The sequence below is a fragment of the Engraulis encrasicolus genome, chromosome 9 (genome assembly GCF_034702125.1).
Source record: "Engraulis encrasicolus isolate BLACKSEA-1 chromosome 9, IST_EnEncr_1.0, whole genome shotgun sequence".
In the NCBI taxonomy this organism is placed as follows: domain Eukaryota; kingdom Metazoa; phylum Chordata; class Actinopteri; order Clupeiformes; family Engraulidae; genus Engraulis; species Engraulis encrasicolus.
This window is the reverse complement of record NC_085865.1, coordinates 22,863,857-22,874,066: the sequence shown is the minus strand read 5'-3', so window position 1 is coordinate 22,874,066 and position 10,210 is coordinate 22,863,857.

The window sequence follows — 10,210 nt, the reverse complement described above, 5'->3', positions numbered from 1 at the left end:
CGGTTCAGGGCGCGCTCTGCTCTGCTCCTGGTGGTGGATGCCGGAGTTATTTCAGCCCAGGCTCGGGCAGCCGGCGGGCTGTGATTGCTGTGTTTAGCGGCAGGCTACGGGAGGTCAGCGGCCCAATCTCCCCTCCCTCGCCGCGTAATGGCCACTTTCAAGGCCGCCGCTCAGCTGCTTGGTCAGTTGTACCTCTCTCTCTCTCTCTCTCTCTCACACACACACACACACTCTCCCTTTCTTTTTCTCATTGTCATTCCCTTTCTCTCATTCCTGCTCTCTCTGTCTCTCTCTTCCAACTTCTTCATCTCCAGCTATACTCTCGTAGTGGTTTTCCAAGCTCCAATCCAACCGCCACCACCCCCATTCATCCTCAAGTCCTACAGTAACTCCACAGCATACCATAACAGCATATTGCACCTCACCTTACATTACCTCACCTCACCCTATACCCCTTGCAGCAACACCCTTTGTCCTGACACTCTCACTTACCAACCCTGTTGCAGCGTTGGTGCCATCAACCCTGCTGTTTTTTCCCCTTCACCTAATCCCCTAAAGGTATCTCTGGGTTGCAGTTCTCTGTGCTGATCCCTTCGTGTCAGCCAACTGTCCTCCTGACTGAATAAACACAGTGTGCAAAAGAGCAGAGCAGGGCAGGACAGAGTAGTAGAGCGACCCTCCTCCCGGATATCATGCAAAGCTCAAGAGGTTATACAGCCAAACTTTGGCTAACTGTTGGAGACTCGATGCCCTTTTTCACTTCTTCCCCGTTTGTCTTTTTTCCACCTCTGTTTTCTTTTATTCGTTTATTTTTGTGTCTGAACTCCTCTTTTGTTTACTACCTCTCTTTTTTATATTCAGCTTTATGGCAAGTGAGTTATAAACTTAATAAGCAGCGGTCCTGAAGAGGCAGCGGCTGAATGATGCAGTGGTGAACGGTACGGTGTATGTGTGTGGAGGCCTGTGTGTGTGTGTGTGTGTGTGTGTGTGTGTGTGTGTGTGTGTGTGTGTGTGTGTGTGTGTGTGTGTGTGTGTGTGTGTGTGTGTGTGTGTGTGTGTGTGTGTGTGTGTAGACAGAATAGTGGTGCTTTGGGGAGGCCAAAGGAAGAGAGACACTCAGTCTGGATCCAGCGTCCCGCATCCGTGAACCACCACCATGCCTGTGCTTCAGAGAAGGGTGATGGGCCACGGGAGACTGGAGACAGCTTGCAGCTCTCTGTTTCATCTCATTTTCATAATCATAAGGCATCCTGCCGCTGCAGCTGTGCCAATATTGTGTGCACCACATTGGGGGGAAAACATGATTATATTACTCTGTAAGTGTCCAGGCATGGCTCTCTGACGGCCATGCACTGGGCCCCTAAAAAGGGGGAGGCTTGAGAATCGCCAAAATTGGATCAAATTTTGAAAAATGGACCCAATTCCATTTCCTTTTTTTTCTCCGTCTCATTCTCTCTGTCTGTCTGTGGTGCAACTAGTATATGGCATGGTGGCAACATCGTAGATAACACACCCTGTGATAATAACAAGGAAGAGGGGGAATGGTTGAACAGAAATGCGTTTCATGAGTGAGATAACACAAATATGTATGTGTGTGTGTGTGTATGTGTGTGTGCCTTAGAGAGAGAGAGAGAGAGAGAAAGAGAGAGAGAGAGAGAGAGAGAGAGAGAGAGAGAGAGAGAGAGAGAGAAACAGTTCAAGAGTTTGTGCATTTATGTGGCCCATGCGTCTGTAGTACGCATGTGTATCTGTGGTTGTGTATGTGAAGGCATGCGTGCACGTTAATCTGTAAGAAAAAAAGTTGGATCTTTTTGATGCATTTTCAAAGGGAATTTCCATGATGTCCTGATAAAAAAAATGCATTCGTCTGTGACCTTTCTGCTCATTCAAAGGAACACATTGGCAGCCGCTGAGTGAATCAGATGCACATAGCAAACGCGGCCCTCAGGTGGATGCGTGTCCGTCAGGTTTGTCCTTCAACAGTCTGGCATCTAGGCAGCGCATGAATATTAGATCACACGTGACCTTGTGCTATTGCCCAATGTGCGACTATTCATTAAGCGCGATTGATGTGGAATTCATCTTGACAATCTGGTGTCACTGCCAAACCAAACTCTAATAATAAAAGAAAATAAAAATTTATGACACATGGTGGAATGCTTATTTTTTCATCTCTGTAGCCCCAACTGGAATTCTTTATTTATTTACGTGTGTATCCTGAATTAAAAAGTGTTAATTAGTTATAAGGCTGCGAACAAAGCCATAATTGACAACAGTAAAATTTTTATGGGGTGTGAGCATTAAACTTGAAACGTTATCACCACGAAGCTGTGGGAACATTGTGGAACTTTTCAATAAATGACTCACATTGTAGTTCAAAAACAATTAAAAAATATACAGTACCATCATCGTCTGTGAGCGATAATAAACAGCTTTGAGGCATGCTTACAAATATGCCTTTTTCGACAGCTCCACTGGGCTTTTGCTAATGTGACTGAAGACCATAACTTTTTTGTTGTTGTCGCAAAAACCACATAATACGCACATTGATGAGTGCATTGTATTCTCACCGCAGTAATCATTGTGACACTGTAGCTTAGCAGTAGCGAGGAGAACTCAGGACAGTCGAGGTCTATTCACCTCCCGATTGGACTGTAGGGAGTGTGTGTGTGTGTGTGTGTGTGTGTGTGTGTGTGTGTGTGTGTGTGTGTGTGTGTGTGTGTGTGTGTGTGTGTGTGTGTGTGTGTGTGTGTGTAGCAGGGGGAGGTGGGTGTTGGGTGTTGTCAGGGAGGGAGGGAGAGAGAGAGAGAGAGAGAGAGAGAGAGAGAGAGAGAGAGAGAGAGAGAGAGAGAGAGAGAGAGAGAGAGAGAGAGAGAGAGAGCAAGCAAGAGAGCCAGACAGAGAGAGAGAAGGCAGAGAGAGAGCAGGTCTATTCACCTCCTGATTGGACTGTCCGGGAGTGTGGGGTGCAGTTTGGGGTTGTCGGGTAGAGAGAGAGAGAGAGCGAGAGAGGGAGAGAGGGGGAGAGCAGGACTCAGGCATGGCTATCAACACATCGATCGGGCCACACTGGGCAGCAGACAGAGAACTGCAGTGCAGTGTTCCCGGCGAGCGTGGGGGAGACTCAAACATGCATGCGAGAAAATTGGAAATCAATAGGGCTTTATAATCACTGGCGAGGCGATGCTATTTTAGAGATGGAAGAAATGGCAAGCATCATGTTGTCATTAGAGGAGGGCTTGTTTTGAGAGTGCGGCCACATGCACCACTTGCTCTACTCTGCTTTGCGCCGTCTCGCCCTTGCGACGGCGACGACGAAAGATGCTGCGCTCAGACTAATGGAGGGAGTCTCTCTGTGTTGTTGTCACATGTTATATAAATAAAAAAACCAGAGACCACAGTGCCTCATTCGATTCATCTCATTTCTCCTGTCTGGGCACTAGTCAAACGTTGACGCAACATACTGTAGCCCACTGTGCCAGCACTGCTGTTGCCGTGGCCGCCACACGTTCATATTTGCACGGCTCAAGCACGTCAACAGCTTCTAAAAATAACGTAAGAATAGGCCGGCGGATATAGTGATCATTTTCAAATAACAGAAAAGAATCCGGTGCGGATCAAAGTCTTAAATGGGATTACCAGGGAATTTGTTGAAAAGTCTGCTAGATCACACGGCGCGAACAGAGACGACATCATCCAGGTTCACCCTGGTACAACAGTGTTTCAGTTCACACTCATGCCAGCGCAGGGTGACTTGAGGAGAGGCCAGGATGAGGCTTGCCGACAGGGGAAAATGGGTCAGTTGTCCTAGGCCAGGGAAATGGGGGTGGGTTGGGGGTGCAGAATTGGGTCTTCGGTACAGGTGAACCGAGTGGAGGCGGGTTTAGATTATTTTATCCTGGGCCCAGTGAAAGTTGTCAGCGGCCCTGGCCAGCATGCAAGGAGACAGCTGGCCTACCCTCCACTCGACACCTTTTACCAGACACTAAGGCCCTGGAGGAGAGTGAATGGGTACTCCAGCAGGGGCCTCTCTGGACACAGCCGACCATATGGGGTCACATTATGCCGCCATCATTCATGGCCGTGTCACTCAGAGGACGCAGTGATGTCAACACAATGACATCACACCTTGCGAGACCTGTTGGCCGGGGCATTGTTTTTTTTATGTGTAAGTGTGTGCGCGTGTTGGGGGCCGTCTTTGCCATATTGGTGTTGTCTGTGTGTCTCGCAAGGGCAGGACCTTGTGAGACTCCAGGGCAGATGTAATATTATGAGATTCAGCTAAGATTGTGTGGGGGATGTCATGATGTGGGGACAGGTCTCACCACTATAATTTCCTGCAGACATCTTTACTGACAGCGTCTGAACACAGTGATATTACATCTTGACAGATATAGTGTAATGACATTTCGGGTAGCCTATAGACCATCTTTCCTTTCACATGAGCTGCAAATGAAAACACTAACATGACAAATGAATATAGATAAAAAAGGCCACAATAATATAATAACAACAACAACAACAACAATAATAATAATAATAATATTGCAAAATCACATTCATAAACTGGTTAAACTGTGTTGTTAAAACAGCTATAGTACACAGTATATGACCAGTGAAAGAGTATAATAATAATAATACAAAATCCCTTAAGAATGGATTACTGTTATATCTGATTTAATTTGTTGCTGAGCGAGGCTAATAAGAATATCACTTGTCCCAGTACAGACAAGCTGGTGTGTCAGTGGCCTGTTATTTTCCCGCCGCTGACTGATGAGTGGGGCTGATACGCCGTGCAGCTGACAGTTTGTGCATTTCCCCTCAGCTCAGAGGGCTCTCCTCAGCTAATTTCAACATGGCAGTCTCGGAAGCACAACCGAGTGTTTGGGGAAATGTCATTTTTAATTAAATCCCAGGTCCTTTAAGATAAGCAGTTAGGCATTAATTTCACCTGGGGCGTGAAGCCGCAAAGAGCCAGAGTAGCATGACGTATGTCTGTCAAGTCTAATGATATGCATAACACCCCCCCCCACCCCCCACCCACACGCCACCCCCCACTCATTTCTGTTATCACTGGTGGTAAAACAATAAGCACCTCATACCAAGACAGATCCTGTTACGTAAGAAAAAACAATATTTTTAATTAGGCTAAAATTTATCAGGTTTATGTGTGGAGAACAGTTTGAAGGTGCCAACACCTTGAATGCCAAGTGTCTTTTGTCTTAATCGGATGAAATAAATAAGCAGACTAAAAGTCCTTTATGGTTTTGTTCCTCTTTTCCAATAATGTGGTGTGGGAATAATTTATGGCCATTCTTGCAATTAACACCAAGATACAGTTTGTCTTTTGTCTTAATCGGATGCTGAAATATGCAGACTCGAAGTCCTTAATGATTTTGTTACTCTTTTCCAATGTAGGCCTATGGTGTGGGAATAATTTATGAATATTCTTTCAATTAACACTAAGACATGTTATGTAAGGCTTTGTTGGATGCCCTTTATCCAATTATTCATGTTAGGCCCATGCCAAAAATATAAACTGAACCATCTGACAGATTTTTTAATTTTCATTTTTATGAAAGAGATTTCATTTAGGAGTGAAGAAAACAAAACCAAATGCACACCTGATATCATGCAAAAACTGAAATAAACCAAAAATCCAACCCGTAGAAAAACGTTTTGTCTGTTGTAGGCTGTGCATGAGATGATCCAAACATTTTAAGAATAGATCGTAGACAGTATCAGGCACAGATCTCAGACCTTAGGCTACCTGTAGGCTAGGTTAATGAGCTGAGGCCAATATCAGGCCAGGTGTGCTGTTTGGAAGCACTGAAACTGACTCCTGCAGAGAAGGTGTCTTAATAACACATTAGGCCTACAGACAAAATGTATTCTTGGAGGACATGAGGACAGAAAAAAGCTTACCCCAGCACATGGTAGCCAGGCCACACCCTCCTAGTGACGCAACACCTCCAGCGTTGCAACTCAAGTCTTGAAGAGATTTGAACGTCGATGATAATCAGGCTAGCACATGGGGCTATAGTAGCCGATGTTATTGACTGTTGGTCGACCAGGTGATGCCACAACCTATATAAAGAAATAAAATAAAAACAAATTGAACAAAAGAATAAAGAAACCAGGTCATGGCAGAAGTGTTTAGATGTCTAATAATACATTCGGTACAATGTTCAAATAACAATTTAATGAAATCCACTGGTTCAGTGTTTCCCAACCAGGTAGTCATTTATAGAAGTTCCGTGACCGTGGAGAGGGAAGGTTCGTTTCTCACTGGATTTGTCATTTATAAAGGTTAAATAAAAAAATGAGCCGGGGTGCCCCTCACAAAAATGTGGGGACATTTTTTTAGAGCCCTATATCCAAAATGGCTGCTGTCAGCCAAGCTGGAAATGTGCTTTTTAATGGTTTTGCCCACAATGCTGCATAATACATGGTTTCTGAGACTATTTGGGGCAAGAAATTCACAAATGATGTAGATGTATTGATTTGACCAATTTTTGACCTTCAAATTCAAGATGGCTGCCAGGTTTGGCTCTTTAAATGTCAGTTTTTCAAAATCGTCAGAGAGCCTTAATGTTAGGCTCAAATGAAAGGTCTGCTCATACTGAGTTCAGTTATGGACAGTAAAATTACAAGTAGGCTATGCAGAAGTCATCTGAAAGGTAAAAAAGATCAAGTTTTGTGGTTGATGAGAATTAAACTGCTGATTAGTCTGGTCGGGTCATAATGTGAGGTTCCGTGACCATCCTCTGGCAAGGGTGTTGATTGATTTGACCTCTATGGACCCTTAAGAAAAGATTTAGCCCCCATGTCCCTCCCAAAAATCCTGGCATTTTTTGCTAGAGAGGCAAATTCAAAATGGCGTCCGGCACCATCTCTAAGAAATAACTTTTAACCTGAATGAATCATGTATGAAGACACTTTTTCATACAAGTCAACCATGAGGATTCCAAATCTGACATCATTTTGATAATACAAATTTGTTTTGACCATGAAATTCAAGATGGCTGCCATCTAGAACAGTCGTTTTCAACCTTTTTTGGCCGTGACCCCCTAAAACTGGACTGGGGACCCCCCAATTTGTGTAGCTCCATTCCTCATACATAGATATTGAGAAAATAGCTGATACAAGCACACAATACCTCACATTATGAGGCGTAGTGGGCTTGTAGGTGGGCGATTTTCACAATGTTTGGCTTTTTAAATATTATTTGCCAATTTGGCCAATATTTTAGCATTGTTTGTTGATAGCTTTAGATGCAGTGATGGTATTTCACTTTGAGAGTCCTTACATTACCCCCCCGCACAGGTTGAGAGCCACTGATATAGTGGGAAAACTTGAACTCAAGGCAAGGGCTGCTGAAATGGAAAGAAGTTCTCTCAAAGCAGCCATCAACCTGGTTGAAGACAGTCAAACGTGTGAAGCTCTCTGAGCTGCTAGAAGACTGTGTTGTTGAGGAACGTGTGGCACAGGCTTCAGCCATGGTGCTACTCGTCTTGTGTGGGCAGGAGGGGGAATACATGAGACTGGTGGAGAACTTTGTTAGATGGTGCAGGACCAACCAGTTGCAGTTGAACACCACCAAAACCAAGGAAATTGTGCTTGATTTCTGGTGGTCCACTCCACCCCTTGTATCTTTTGAGGGGGAGACAGTGGACACAGTCTGAACCTACAAATACCTGGGGGTGCGTCTGAAAAGTAAATTAGACTGATCAGTAAATTCACACGCAGTCTAGAAGAAAGGGCAGAGTAGGCTCTATTTTCTGAGGAAGCTGAGATCATTTATGTCTGCAACACACTCCTGCAGATTTTCTACCAGTCTGTCATGGCTAGTGTGCTTTCATATGCTGTGGCATGCTGGGGCTGGAGCATTAGGAAGGGAGATGCTGGACGCCTGGACAAGCTGATGAGGAAAGTGGGATCTGTTGTTGGCACAGAACTGGAGGCTCTCAGTACCACAACTGAGAAAAGGACACTGAGCAGACTGGACTCTAGTGAACAATTATCATCACCCCTTGCACTCACTCTTTGCTAACCAGAGAAGTCTGTTCAGCCACAGATTCCGTGCCATCTCCTGCAAAAGATGCTCCCTGTATGTGCAGGTCTCGCTCATCATATTATGTTGAGTATGTTGAATCGCAGGGATCATTGACACTGATTACACGCCGGTGAGAATGAGAATGGCGGGCAAGGATGATGGATGACACCTTTTTGACACAGCCCAGCCACTTGTATGACGTGCCGTCCTGTGTCCAATGGAGTTGCCATCCTCCAGATCAGTGGTTCTTAACCTGGGGTGCGGGCACCCACTGGGGGTGCGCCAGAGATTTCAGGGGGTGCACGGAATTTTTTTTGTGTTGAGGTTGTGACCAAAATCTGCTAGGAAACATTATAATTAGGCCAAATCAAAACCAAATCAAAGCATGTTCTGGTCCCCATGAAAAGTCATAAAGGTATTGATTAATGTCTCAAGCAAGAATCATTGTAATTAATCACTTAAATCCTTTTTCAGTGCTTAGATACGTGTAGAAGTTTGGGTTGGGGGTGCGCAGCTTGTCTTTGGCAAAGGTTAGGGGGTGCGTTAAGGAAAAAAGGTTAAGAACCACTGCTCCAGATCATGCCCATGTCAATTAGAGCAACATGGGGTTCTTTAATTGCAATAGGTTGGACGGATATCTTCTGGATGAGCTTGCATCTTCCTATGCCATTGGGGTTGAATAAGGTGAATAAGGCCACACATTCCTCAACAACATGGCGTTCTTGCAGCAGGGAGCTCAAGTTGACTGTCTTGAACCAGGCAGTCCAAATATTACTGTTTTAGGGGGTCACAGCTTAAAAAGGTTGAAAACGACTCTTCTAGATGGCAGCCATCTTGAATTTCACGGCCAAAACGAAGTTGCATTATCAAAATGATGTCAGATTTGGAATCCTCATGGTTGAGTTGTATGAAAAAGTGTCTTCATACATGACTCGTGTCATTCAGATACAAAGTTAGGCCTATTTTAGGGTGACCAGATTTTTGTAGTCTAAAACCGGGACACTTCGTGCGTGACTGAAGGCCAATATTTGGCTGGGGTCCTCCCCCAGGAAAATTTGTATTTTTTAGATGCAGTTTCCTGCATTGTAAGCAATTTTAGAAGTCGGAATGACAAATTGCAACTGACTCCTTCAGACTTTCTATACAAGCGCTGGCTGTCATTAATTGTGGCAGGTAAAAAAATATTTTCCATATATTTAGGCTACCATGATAGACATGGCGTAATGTAGTGAGTGGCCAAAACCGGGACATATTTGTGTCCCGAGAGAGTTTGCTCGGGACATGGGACACACAACTCCAAAACGGGACTGTCCCGGTCAAACCGGGACGTCTGGTCACCCTAGCCTATTTCTTAGAGACGGCGCCCGACGCCATTTTGAATTTGCCTCTCTAGCAAAAAAAGGCCAGGATTTTTGGGAGGGACATGGGGGCTAAATCTTTTCTAAAGGGTCCATAGAGGTCAAATCAATCATCAAAACATCCTTGCCAGAGGATCACAGAACCTCATATTGATTATGACCCGACTCATCATTAATTCTCATCAACCACAAACCTTGATCTTGTTTACCTTTCAGATGACTTCTGCATAGCCTACTTGTAATTTTGATTTTGAAAAATTGACATTTAAAGAGCCAAAAGTGGCAGCCATCTTGAATTTGAAGGTCAAAATAGGTCAAATCAGTAAATCTACATAATTTGTGAATTTCTTGCCCCAAATAGTCTCAGAAACCATGTATGCAGCACTGTGGGCAAAACCATTAAAAAGCACATTTCCAGCTTGGCTGGCAGCAGCCATTTTGGATACAGGGCTCTAAAAAAATTCCCCACATTTTTTTGAGGGGCACCCCGGCTCATTTTTTTATTTCACCATAGATGACTGACAAATCCAGTGAGAAACGAACCTTTCCTCTCCACGGTCACGGAACTTAAAATTACCCAACACTAAGGGGTGCACCAGCACACTGCAAGGGGTAGCCTACTGAAAAAGTAATTTTAACAAATGTATGGGGCTTAGTTACATTGGGACAGAGAAAGCGATATAAAACTTGACTTGGGGGGTAGGCCTACTCATGGCACAACGAAAATGCTTAGGGGGTACACAAGACAAAAAGAAAGGTTGGAAAACACTGCACTAGTTCATGAAATAGCTTCAG